Source organism: Hemicordylus capensis, chromosome 2 (genome assembly GCF_027244095.1).
Source record: "Hemicordylus capensis ecotype Gifberg chromosome 2, rHemCap1.1.pri, whole genome shotgun sequence".
In the NCBI taxonomy this organism is placed as follows: domain Eukaryota; kingdom Metazoa; phylum Chordata; class Lepidosauria; order Squamata; family Cordylidae; genus Hemicordylus; species Hemicordylus capensis.
The window spans coordinates 240,773,940-240,786,629 of NC_069658.1; the positions used below are offsets into that span (position 1 = coordinate 240,773,940).

The 12,690-nt window shown below is 47.9% G+C and overlaps 1 protein-coding gene across 4 annotated transcripts in view; it reads left to right on the forward strand.

Moving 5' to 3' along the window:
- Window positions 1–2,916: 2,916 nt before the first annotated feature.
- The window catches only part of LOC128347427 (zinc finger protein ZFP2-like), a 42,494-nt gene continuing 32,720 nt past the window's right edge, over window positions 2,917–12,690 (forward strand). For 3 of the 4 annotated variants that reach the window (XM_053302059.1, XM_053302058.1, XM_053302055.1), the window contains exon 1: window positions 2,917–3,046. The gene's annotated coding sequence lies outside the window, so the exon portion shown is untranslated. Of the gene's footprint in view, window positions 3,103–12,690 lie in introns of all 4 variants that reach the window. The other variant, XM_053302057.1, reaches the window with a different exon arrangement.

A 12,690-nucleotide genomic window follows, 5' to 3' on the forward strand; every position in this document is an offset into this window, starting at 1 on the left:
ATTTCAGTAATGCAAATTAAAAGGTGAAACTGATATATGAGACAGACGCATTACATGCAAAGCGAGATGTCAAGCCTTAATTTGTTATAATTGTGATGATCATGGCGTACAGCTCATGAAAACCATAAATCCACAATCTCAGAAAATTAGAATATTACATGGAACCAAGAAGACAAGGATTGAAGAATAGAACAATATCGGACCTCTGAAAAGTATAAGCATGCATATGTATTCAGTTCTTGGTTTGGGCCCCTTTTGCAGCAATTACTGCCTCAATGCGGTGTGGCATGGATGCTATCAGCCTGTGGCACTGATGAGGTATTATGGAAGACCAGGATGCTTCATTAGCGGCCTTCAGCAATTCTGCATTGTTTGGTCTCATGTGTCTCATCCTTCTCTTGGCAATGCCCCATAGATTCTCTATGGGGTCAGGTCAGGCGAGTTTGCTGGCCAATCAAGCACAGTACACTGTATACTTTTCAGAGGTCCGATATTGTTCTATTCTTCAATCCTTGTCTTCTTGGTTCCATGTAATATTCTAATTTTCTGAGATTGTGGATTTGTGGTTTTCATGAAACTTGACACCCAGTCTTATCAAGCCAGCTTGAATAAACTGACCGACCTCTCCTACTACAGTCTTATCAAGCCAGCTTGAATAAACTGACCGACCTCTGTCTCCTACTACAGTCAAGTTTGGCAGCAGCTTGTGAACCGTTGCACCTTTTGGGTAACTATCTTTGATATGTACATATGAATTTTATTATGTTGTATAAATGTTTACTCTCATGTTGTACTAATGTTTTCTTTAATGTATGGTTTGTGCTTTGTATCTATAAGGACTCTCTCTTACTCCCTTGGAGAAATCTAAGAACGTTTGGAAACAACTTACACTCCTTTGGGGAGGAATTGAAGAAACACTTTTGGAGGATATTATGAAGAACTCCATACACCAGGGAGGAGTGACTTATATTTAGCAGATGGGAAGTTTATCACGTTTGTTCATGAACAATAATTGTTCATGTATCTCTCAGGAAGCTCATTGTGAAACAAGGACTTATCGTGAAACCTTGTCAAATTAAGTGATCTATATATATACAGTAATTCATATATATAGTGATTTATGTTAATTAAGTGATTTATGAAGTTACATTTATATGAGTATTGGCATTGACGCCTTTTGTATGTGTTTATATTTCTTGTATTGGGTGGTATTTTTTTCTTTGTTACTTTGAGTAGTACCACTCTCCCCTTATATATTTTTTCTGTTGTTTGATAGGGGAGCCCTTTCTCGGCACTCTCTTTCCTGCTGCTGTTGTGCTAGAGGGCACTCCAGAAGTGCTCTGTATCAGGGGCATAACTATAATAGGGCAAGGGGAGACAGTTGTCTGGGGGCCGACTGCCTTGGGCCCCCCCCAGAGGCAAGTCACATGACTGACTCCCCCAGCCACAGACCCGCCCGGGCTTCCTTCAGTTGTATTCATCCTCCCCAATTGATGTGAGTGTTAAGACCTGGAGCTACCAGAACAGCATGTCTTTCTCTAGTACCATTAAATGACTTGCATCGTCCACAACTTACAAAACCTTTTAAAAAATAATTTAGGGTGATGTTCTTTTGTGGCACATAGGATATATATTTTATATATATGCTTTTTGTTACCACTATTCAGCCTCATTTAAGATTTCTTTATTTCATGAGCTGAGCTTCAGTGAGAGGGGGGGCCCATTTTAAAATCTTGTCTCTGGGCCCACTCCAGCCTTGCTACGCCCCTGCTCTGTATGTATGTAACAGAGGAAACATGCTGGCAGATGCTGAAGGAAGCCGTCAAAGATTCAAGTTACCTACATGGAAGACAAAGCCTACAGCAAAATTTGAAAAGGATACTGGGGAGGGGGGGGAGGAGATGAGCGAACAGCGGCCCTGCTCTCCCACCCCCTCGCACTCACACACCACAAACAACAACAAAAATTGAACTGTGCAGCGGCCACATTTCGGAGTGGCTTTTCTCCTTTCAGCAAAACCTGATTCGGAGGACTTCCTTTGCATTTGGAGGAATTAAACCCGTTTAAAAGTGGTTTACACTCAGTGTGCGTGTAAACAACAAGGAGAAACCGTGTTGCCAGATAGCCTCTCTCTCCTCCCCTCTCCGGAAACCCGGGCTTCCTCCAGAAGCAAGGCTGAGCTAAGCATGGGCAAGCAAGCTCTGCCTTACTGGCGGCCAGGAGGGAAGTGTTCTCCGCCTTGGACCCAACAGCCGTCTCCTGCAGAAGCTAATGGGGAGTGAAGCACCCCCCCAACCCTAAATCCCCTGCATTCTTAATAAAGCCAGAAAGCCTGACCCAGCAGGTAGACAAAAGACAGCCAGTGGCACCCTTCGGACTGCGCTTCCGGTCTACTCCAGAAGTCCCCTACAAGGCTCCCCAATCCCGGAAAAAAAGATTGTCCACTGCTGGTGGTGGTCCGTGTGCGCACGCCGTGACTGGCGCGAGCGACGGCCGGCCGGGCGGTGCGGGTTGGCTGTGCGCGGGCCTGACTACGACCGGTCCGGCCCAATCCAATCCAGCGAGTCTTGCGCGTGCAGTGACGGTGAGGCTGTTCGAAAAGGCTGCCGTGCCGAGCAGACAGCTGCTTCTGCCTCCACATTCAGGCTGCACCGGCTGTGTCCCGGCACTTCACCGGGCCCCAGGTCGTCGCAGGCAGCACGGGGGCGGCGACGGGAGAAAACCAAGCAGCAGCAGCAGCAGCACCTGGAAGCCCGCCTCAAGCAGCAGCCCTGCCTCGTCCTTCCTGTCTCTCCTATAGGCCAAGACGAGCCGCCTGAAGCTGCATTTTAAAGTTGCAATCTTAAAGTGACGTGACCCACCTCCTCACTTCCAGGGGTGCAGTCGAAAGGGAGCCTTCCTTTCCTTAGTCAGCAGTCCCTCCTCCTCCTCTTCCCCATTCCTGCAGAACGAAGAGCCGATGGGCTGTGCCTCTGCAGTCCCGACGATGTGACCCCACCTCCCTACTCGAATGGAGAGAGGGAGCCATCTGGGCCGCTCTGTGGAAGTAAGAACATTTTCTGGGCGTGTGATTCCCTCTCTTGCCCACCCCTGTTGCTCTCTGTGAGTTCTCTGCATAAATTGTGTGTGTTTTCTCCCGCACTCGGCACATGTTTGAGTTGCTCGCTCGCTCGCTCTCTCCTCCTTCCCCCCCTCCGCCCATGTTTGAGTTGCGCTCTCTCTCTGATTTTAGTGTGAGTGAGTGAATGAGAGACAGATGAGTGTGTGTTGGTGAGAGTCCTTTGCTCCCCCACCCCCATGCTTGAATTTGACTATGTGTGTTTCTCTGAGGGAGATTTTGTTTTTTCTCCCTCATTTGGAAGTCACTTACAGGTGGAGATTGGTTTACGTTTCCATTTTGCTGCAGCAAAAAATTGTGCTTGTATTTTTCTTTCCGATTGTATTTTTCTGTCCGTAAGCAGCAAGGTGGCCAAATTTGCAGATGATACTAAACTCTTTTGGGGCAGTGAAATCCAAAACAGATTGTGAGGAGCTCCAAAAGGATCTCTCCAAACTGGGTGACAAAGTGGCAAATGTGGTTCAATGTTGGCAAGTGTAAAGTGATGCACATTGGGACTAAGAACCCCAACCTCAAGTATATGCTGATGGGATCTGAGCTGTCGGTAACTGACCAGGAGAGGGATCTTGGGGTCGTGGTGGACAGCTCATTTAAAGTGTTGACTCAATGTGTGGCAGCTGTGAAAAAGGCTAATTCGATGCTAGGGATCATTAGGAAGGGGATTGAAAATAAAACGGCTAATATTATAATGCCCTTCTACAAAACTATGGTGTGGCCACACCTGGAGTACTGCGTACAATTCTGGTCACCACATCTTTAAAAGGACATTGTAGAACTAGGAAAGGTGCAGAAGAGGGCAACCAAGATGATCGGGGGCCTAGTAGAGCACCTTTCTTATGAGGCAAGGCTACAACACCTGGGGCTTTTTTGTTTAGAAAAAAAGACGACTGCAGGGAGAGATGATAGAGGTCTATAAAATCATGCATGGTGTGGAGAAAGTGAACAGAGAGAAATTCTTCTTCCTCTCATATAACACTAGAACCAGGGGTCATCCCATGAAACTGATTGCCAGGAAATCTAGGACCAACAAACGGAAGTACTTTTTCACACAATGCATAATCCACTTGTGGAATTCTCTGCCACAAGATGTGGTGACAGTCAACAACCTGGATGGCTTGAAGAGGGGTTTGGATAACTTCATGGAGAAGAGGTCTATCATCGGCTACTAGTTGGAGGGCTATGGGCCACCTCTAGCCTCAGATGCAAGATGCCTCTGAATATCAATTGCAGGGGAGTAACAGCAGGAGGGAGGGCATGCCCTCAATTCCTGCTGTCGGCTTCCAGCAGCATCTGGTGGGCCACTGTGCAAAACAGGATGCTAGACTAGATGGGCCTTGGGCCTGATCCAGCAGGGCTGTTCTTATGTTCTTATGTATTTTGAGTTGCCACGTGGTGACTGGTTGCGGACTCTATTGACTGATTGTGCTGACTGATGGTTAGCTTTTGGTCTGTGGTTTCCCCCCTCTTCTGTCTTTTGCCTTCTTGTTTAAAAAATATTTATATACTCCTTAATAAAAGTTACATAGCAGCAAAACATTTAAGAAGATGGTTCCCTGCCTCCAGGATAGCTCATAATTTTGTACAGAGAAAGGGAAAGTGGAACATTGAGGATATTGAAAGTAACCTGTATACAGAGTTGATAAAATGGCAATGGTGATGTGTATAACTTGTACTGGAAATGCTAAGATCTCACATAACATAGCAAGCTGCTATATACTGAGTCAGACCACTGGTCCCTCTAGCTCACTATTGTCTACACAGACTGGCAGCAGCTTCTCCAAGGTTGCAGGCAGGAATCTATCTTGGAGATGCTAGAGAGGGAACTTGGAACCTAGATTCCCTTCCCAGAGCAGCTCCATCCCCTAAGGGGGATATCTTTCAGTGTTCACATGTGGTCTCCCATTCATATGCAACCAGGGTGGACTCTGCTTAGCTAAATAGACAAGTCATGCTTGCTACCACATGAGCAGCTCTCCTCATGTGTAAGTGCTGTAGTAGTTGACTTTATCCCACAGGCTCGAGTTCAAGAGACTTAACTGTATATATCCATGTGCATATTCGCATATTGCTTCAGTATCTGTAGAGCAAATTAATGTGGGAAGTAGCAGAGGGGAGACAGTTATGGCATGCACAAGTTAGATGGTCAGTAAAGTCCCCAAAGCAAGTTCTGCTTGCTGACTATAATACTGTATAACTTGCAATGTTATAACAACTCCAGAGTGGAGAGCTGGTCTTGTGGTAGCAAGCTTGACTTGTACCCCTAGCTAAGCAGGGTTGCATTTGAATGTGAGACCACATGTGAGCACTGTAGGATGTTCCCCTCAGGGGATGGAGCCCCTCTGGGAAGAGCAGAAGGTTCCAAGTTCCCTCCCTGGCATCTCCAAGGAAGGGCTGAGAGAGATTCCTGCCTGCAACCTTGGAAAAGCTGCTGCCAGTCTGTGTAGACATTACTGAGCTAGATGGACCAATGGTCTGACTCAGTATATGGCAGCTTCCTATGTGCCAGAGTGGCTTGGCCACTCTAGGTTTGAAATTGCACACAAAGAGTGAATTCTCTGGTTACTGCATTTTCTGCCATGAGTAAAAAAAAATATGAAAAATTGTTGGGGTCCAACTAATGACACAATTGTACCCAAATGTGCTTCTGCCATATGAATTGAGAACTTTCCGCCTAGCAGAGGCGTATCTAGGGAAAATAGCGCCTAGGGCAAACACTGAAATTGCGCCCCCTGTCCAAGCATCTGACACCCATCTTTCAGATAACTTTACCATAATATCAGCTGAAAAATACAAGTCAAGCTCATTAATCTTTTAATATTTCAAAAACTATTTAGCAGTGGACGTAGCCAGACAAAAAAATGCTGGAAAATGACAAATTTCAGTATGCGGGGGCTCATGAAATACCCAAATACAATGTGGAGGTGTACTTGGACAACTAAACAGAAGTGTCTGTCTAATTCTCTACTATGCATTGTAGCATCACCATTACATAAGTTTTAAAAATCAATGGAGAATTTGACTTTTCCCAGATACTCTGAAAATAATTAAAGGATATGCAGAGTAAACTGTGTCACTGCTTGGAATATATTCTAGTCTTTTAGGAAGACAGTTAAAATGAGAGAAAGAGAGCAAGAAACTCCCAGTGGGCCTTAATATTAAGGGTTTCACACTGATTCAAAGACAAACTCACCATTAATAGCCATATTAGCAAGACATCACATTTAACTCACTTATCACAAGAAGCAAAGTAAGAGTAAATGAATACAATCCTAGCTCATAAGCGTCAGCTCAGTATTCACAAGCCCTGATTCTCTGTACATAGTGCCAATCTGAATATGTGTACAGTGTCTTATATTATATTATTATTATTATTTTTACCTGTAGCCCCTTTGGGGGGCTTCCTAAAGGCTGGGGGGGGTTGCAAAGGTTCCCCCTCACTCCGCTGGCCTCTAGGGCCTCGCAGGGACCATCTGAGCATGTGCAGTGGCCGTTTGGACTGGGCCAATCTGAGGTGATGAGAGAGGATGTTCTTCTAAACTGTCTTGAAAAACTAAAAATTAACAAATAGCCAGGGCCAGATGGCATCCACCCAAGGGTTCTGAACTCAAATGTCTCTACTCTGGACAAAAATATTGGTTTTTGTCCCTACAATCAGGTTCTGTACCAGAGGACTGGGAAGATCAGGGAAATTATAGGCTGGTTAGCTTAACTTTTGTGCTAGGTTTGTTTGTTTGTTTATTTGATTTATATACTGCCCTTCCAAAAAAGGCTCAGGTTTACATCAAAAATAAAAACAAATAAAATCAATTAACAGTTAAAATCAAAACTATAAAAACAGCATAAAAACTAATTTACAGTTAGAACATTTAAACAGTTAAAAACCCCGGAGAAATTGATAGAAAGCATACTTAAGGACAAAATTGTTAAACATATAGAAGAACATGCCCTTTCTTTTAAAATTGGTGTCATATGGTCCCTTTTGGGTTGTCCCAGAGACCAGTCTGACTGCCGCATTCTGCACTAGTTGCAGTTTCCAAACTACATACAAAGGCAGCCCAACGTAGGTAGAGCACATTGCAGTAGTCAAGCCTGGACAGAGATTTATACAATTCTGCACAGAAAGAGAAACTGAATACAGAGAATATTCATTCATTCTCTTTCTGGTCCCGCTCCATTTCCTTGCTTGCTTGCTTCCTCCCTCCCGCCACCCCCATTTTTCTTGGTTTCTTACATATGGTTTCTCTCTGCACAGGGTTTTTTTTAAAGAAACACACACACACAGAACTTAAAGTTGCTCAGATCTGATTCCTCCAGCTAGGGAGGTGTGCACGAATCACATCCTCTGCCCCTTTAAAATGGAGGAGAGCAAGGGCCTACCTGCTCCCCTGCCACTTCCTGAATTGGTGGCGCTCCTCACAGCTATCTTGACGCACTGGTGGCGCTCTCCCCCAGCTGCCCCCACACAATGCCAGCATACACGTGGCCTCCATGCTTGCACTACGGCCATTCGACCACCCAAATGGCCGCTGTGCATTTGCGGAAGCTACATGCATGCCGGCGTCGTGCGGGGGCAGCTGCGGGAGAGTGCTGCCGGCACGCCAAGATAGCTGGGAGGAACTCCACCGATTCAGGAAGTGGCGGTGAGCGGTGGGGGAGCAGGTGTGCACCTGTTCTCTGTTTTAAAGGGGCAGAGGATGTGTTATGAATCACCCTTCAAAGCGTGATTTGGGCACATCCTTACCTCCAGCCCCTTCTCACTAGCCAACTCGAGCTGCTTATTCAACTTGCACAATTGGGGCGGGGGTGAGAAAAGCAGAGAGCCATTTGGCTGGCTCCTGGGACAGGCACGAGGACAAATCAAGGCACCGACTGGAGAAGGTGCTTGCCAACTCCTCCAGTTTCCTTTGTGCTGATTTGTTCTGTCTGCTGCTAGTCAAATGGTCAGCCCCCCACCACACCCCACCTGCTTGCTCAGCCAGAGAGGGAAATCATCAGGGAGGTGCAGGGCCCTTTTCACTTTCCTCTCCTCTCTTCCCTGCCCTGCTCCCTGCTGCACAAAGGCTCCAGAGCTCACCCTAGAGGCCGTTGCATGCAGGCTCACATTTCTGGTGATGCCTGCTGCTCCTTTGGTGGCTGAGGTGGTAGTAGCAGGGTGGATTTGATTTAAATCAAACTGATTTAAATCACGATTTAAATCACGATTTAAATCACTAGCAGGGTGGATAAAAATAATAAAAAAATCCAATTTAAATAAAAAAAAAATCAGATTTTTTTGATTTAAATTGGATTTTTGATTTAAATTGGATTTTTGATTTAAATTGGATTTTTGATTTAAATTGGATTTTTTTGATTTAAATTGGATTTTTTTGATTTAAATTGGATTTTTTTGATTTTTATCCACCCTGCTAGTGATTTAAATCGTGATTTAAATCAGTTTGATTTAAATCAAATCCACCCTGGGTAGTAGTAGTGGGGGAAGCACAGTCAGGGAAGAAGGACTTCTTCTTCCTTTGGTGGGGGTAGAGGAGATGGTGATGGCTGCTAGACCAGCCAGCTCCCCCTCTCCTCTCCACTGATCCACCCTCTCAGTGTGACCCTCACCCTGTCCAAGACTGAGGAGGAGCTGTAGCAGGAGGAGATCATTCCTGTTGCCCCAGGACCTTGGCAGCCATGGACAACAGAGGGCGATGGTGAGGGTGCTGATAGTGACCAACCAGCAGGCCCAGTAGCGCCGCCAGGACCCAAGTGGTCCAAGACCGCTGGCAACACTGTGCGAGGACACTTTGAGCGCTGCCAAAGTGAGCCTACATGTGTTGTCTGCATCCACTGCAGGGCCCAGGTCAGCAGGGGAAAGAATGCCAAACATCTTGGGGAAGTCGTTAATGTGGAGGCCCATCGAACAGCATCATCTGGGCCTCCTCGCTCCTGCTGGCGGTGTTAGGCAGCCAGCTGTGCCCTCAACTAGCAGTGGCAAGGGACATGCTCTTGCTCTCAAGCAGGGCACGTTGCCTGTCATGCAGTGGGCATGTCCAGTGGGCATGTGGTCTGATTGCCCAGAGGCACACCTCATAATCTGGACAATTTGAGAGGTGGTGGCTTTGGAGGCCGGCCTGCAGGCCCGAGGCCAGGCCGCCCTGCAGGCCCACCGCCGCCACCACTCGGGGGTGAGTGGAGTAGAGCAGGCTAGCAGCAACCGGGCTGGGAAGCAGGGGCAAGTACAAATAAATAAAGAAAGGGGGGCCTCGCGGTGGGGGTGGGGGCCTCCGAAACCTTTCAGCCTAAGGTCCGGGTGCTAAAAATACTGAGGTGCGCCCCTGCATGTGGACCAGCTGTAGTGGAGTGTGGGCTGCTTTCCTGTCCCTCACTGCACACTGGTGGGGGGCCCGAGGGAGAGGGGACAACATCTGCTGCTGCTGCTGGCGTGGCCAGCACATCCTCCCAGGCAGCAAAGCCCAGGTGGGCTCTGCTGCAGGTGGAGCCACTCAACACTGACCACACAGCAGATAAGCTGTCGGAGGTCATCGGGTGCCAGGTGGAGGAATGGCTGCCTGGGTGGCCAGACCTCCACGGGGGCTTCACGGTCACCGACCATGGTGCCAACATGCTGAGGGCAGCACGCCAGCTGCCAGTTGTGTCCATACCCAGACTGCACCTGGTTGTGATGGATGCACTTGGCATCAAGGAGGGGAGGGGGAGGGAGCATAGGGGGCAGGGTGAAGACGTGCAAGCTTGTGAGCTTGTTTTGTAATGTTTGTAAACATTACTTGTTTTGTAATGTTAGTTTTAAAGGTTATGTTTCTCCTCTGAATATTGGTTTGCAATGGGAAGTGTATATTGTACTGCTTTTTATTTTAAAAACAAAAGGGAAGGCAAAGTTGGCTTTTCTTCCCATGTCCAGATTCTTTGAGAAAGCAACATTCATTCTAAATTTCTCAGAGTGCCAAGTGCATACCTGTAAACGTTCATTCTAGAGGTCACATTTCTCAGATTGGGGGTGGGGGGGTGGGGGCGGAGCCAAAATCATTATTTGCCAAAGGCACCAAAAACCCAAGGGCTGGCACTGACGGCAGATCATGAACACACAGGCAGAAAATGCATGTCTTTCTCCCTATAGTGCCAGTGTGGGCCCGAGCCTCAGCACACAAAATGCCCTCTGCCCCCTGTCTGCCCAGTCTCCAGCAGCCATCACTGCCCCCTTCCTTGCCCACCTGGCATTTCCCACAAACCCACTCCGTAACCACTGGGATTCCCTCCCCGCAAAAGCATTTGGGACTCGCCACATTCTCTGGTGTGTGTGTGGCGGGGGGGACAGTGTTCCACCCTTCCAACAGAAGAGGCACAGAAACTTCACCCTTTTATTCAGGGAGCCTGCAAACTCTTTGCTTGCTCCCTTTGGGCATTGCCCTCCAGCTCCACCCCGAGGAACCATCCAAAGCAGGCAGGGGTGCCCTTCGCACCGTACTTCCAGGTGGAAGCCTGGTGGCTCCCCTCCCCCCAATTCTGCTTCTTGTCAGCCGCTTGTGTTATGGGGCAGCGGAGATGTGGGGCTGCCACGGTATGCCAGGCAGCCGAGTGCGATGGGACGACTTGTGTGACAGCCGGGCTGCCCCATCCCTCTCTCCAACCAGGCTCTGTCTGAGTCGGCACATACAGTGGTGGAGCCAGGCGAGAGAAGCTGGCTGCCAAGCAGACAGCAGCAACCCCTGCTAATTGAGCAAAGAGGCGCCTTTTAAAATGGCGATTCTCTAAGATTTAGCCAGGGGAGAGCAACTGGCCCTATCCAGCCCCAGCACAGCATCCCTCCAATGGCTGTTGCTGGCATCTGCCTTCTGTTTCTTTTTAGATTGTGAGCCCTTTGGTGGCAGGGGACCATTTTATTTGTGTAATTTTCTTTGTAAACCACTATGTGAACCTTGGTTGAAGAGCGGTATATAAATATCAGTAGCAGTAGTAGTAGTAGTAGCTTCCCCCCCCCCAGCCGGCCAGGCTGTGCATGCCTGCGCTGTGCACACTCGTACACGCATGTCAGTCACGTCACGGCATGCGTCACTCAGCCCAGCTGCAGCTGCATGGCACACACACACACACACACACACACACACACAGTTTAAATGGCGAAACCAGGAGCCTACACAATGTCCAAGACCGGCAAGAATCTTACCTGGGACCCGCTCGTGCAACCAATGGCACGATTTTGCCGGCCGAGCATCCTGGTGCCACAACCAATGAGCAGCCGTGTGTGTTCCGCACCCCACTTGGTGCTGACCTCCTTTGCACAGCTGAGCAGGCAGAAGAGATCATGGGGATGGAAACCACAGGATTTGGGACAGGAGACCAGCTCAAAGCCTTTAATTGCATCCCTGTGGAACACGCTGTAGCAGTAGAATGTGATGAACAAGTCCTTGGGGAATTTGAAGAGTTCTTCCGAAGGATCTGTGCACTGAACAAGGACGTGGAGAGGAGAGCTGGTCTTGTGGCAGCAAGCATGACTTGTCCCCGTAGCTAAGCAGGGTCTCCCCTGGTTGCATCTGAATGGGAGACTAGAAGTGTGAGCACTGCAAGATATTCCCCTCAGGGGATGAAGCCGCTCTGGGAAGAGCAGAAGGTTCCAAGTTCCCTCCCTGGCTTCTCCAAGATAGGACTCAGAGAGATTCCCGCCTGCAACCTTGGAGAAGCCGCTGCCAGTCTGTGAAGACAATACTGAGCTAGATAGACCAATGGTCTGACTCAGTATATGGCAGTTTCCTATGTTCCTAAGGTGGATGAGCAAGTGAGGCACAGGCAGCAATGAAAGACCCTGCCGAGCGAATTCACTACTGAGGCTGGGGCCGGGTGCAGCAGGCCAGAGGCTGAAGCAGGCAGCCACAGACTCTTGGAGGCTGCCTGAGACTGCAGAGCTCTCTCCCCAAGCTCTGGATGATGAGAAGCACTGCAGCAGAAGCCAGGCAGGCATACTTACACAAGAGCTAGTGTATGCTTGGGTTGCACGGTCACGATTGCACTAACCAGTTGAAATAAAGTTGTCTGGAGAGAGAAAACATCAATAGGTAAACCAACTGAGTGCTTATTGTGAAGTTATCATGGGGGTCCTGGATAGACAGAACCCCATATAGGGCATTTGTTTACTCTTCCTGTGTCCATTTATATTTGGTATGGAAAGTTCGGGGATACTACTTTAACTTGGCTTTAAAGTAGTATTTTTATCCATGCTTGATTTGGATGAACTTGGCAGTGTGGATGAAGCAACCAACTGCATGATAACCTACCTAACGGGGTTGTTGTGAAGAGTCTTGTTTTCCATCTTTACAGTCTTGCAAATTCAGTTGCTTAAACGTTGGATCCTCTAGAGAGAGAGTGGGGAGTGGGGAAATACATATGTGGGATGGGAATATGTTACGTTAGACATTGAAATGTTTCTGTTAATGCATATCTGCAGAAATATACTTGTCTTACATCCTTGCATTCTTGAGTTAAGTTGCTGTTTGGGCCTTCAAGAACCCGTGTGTTAAATAATGTGTGTGTCATGGTGTGCTTGCATAGGGCGATGATGCTTATCTTGAGGAGGGTGGGGG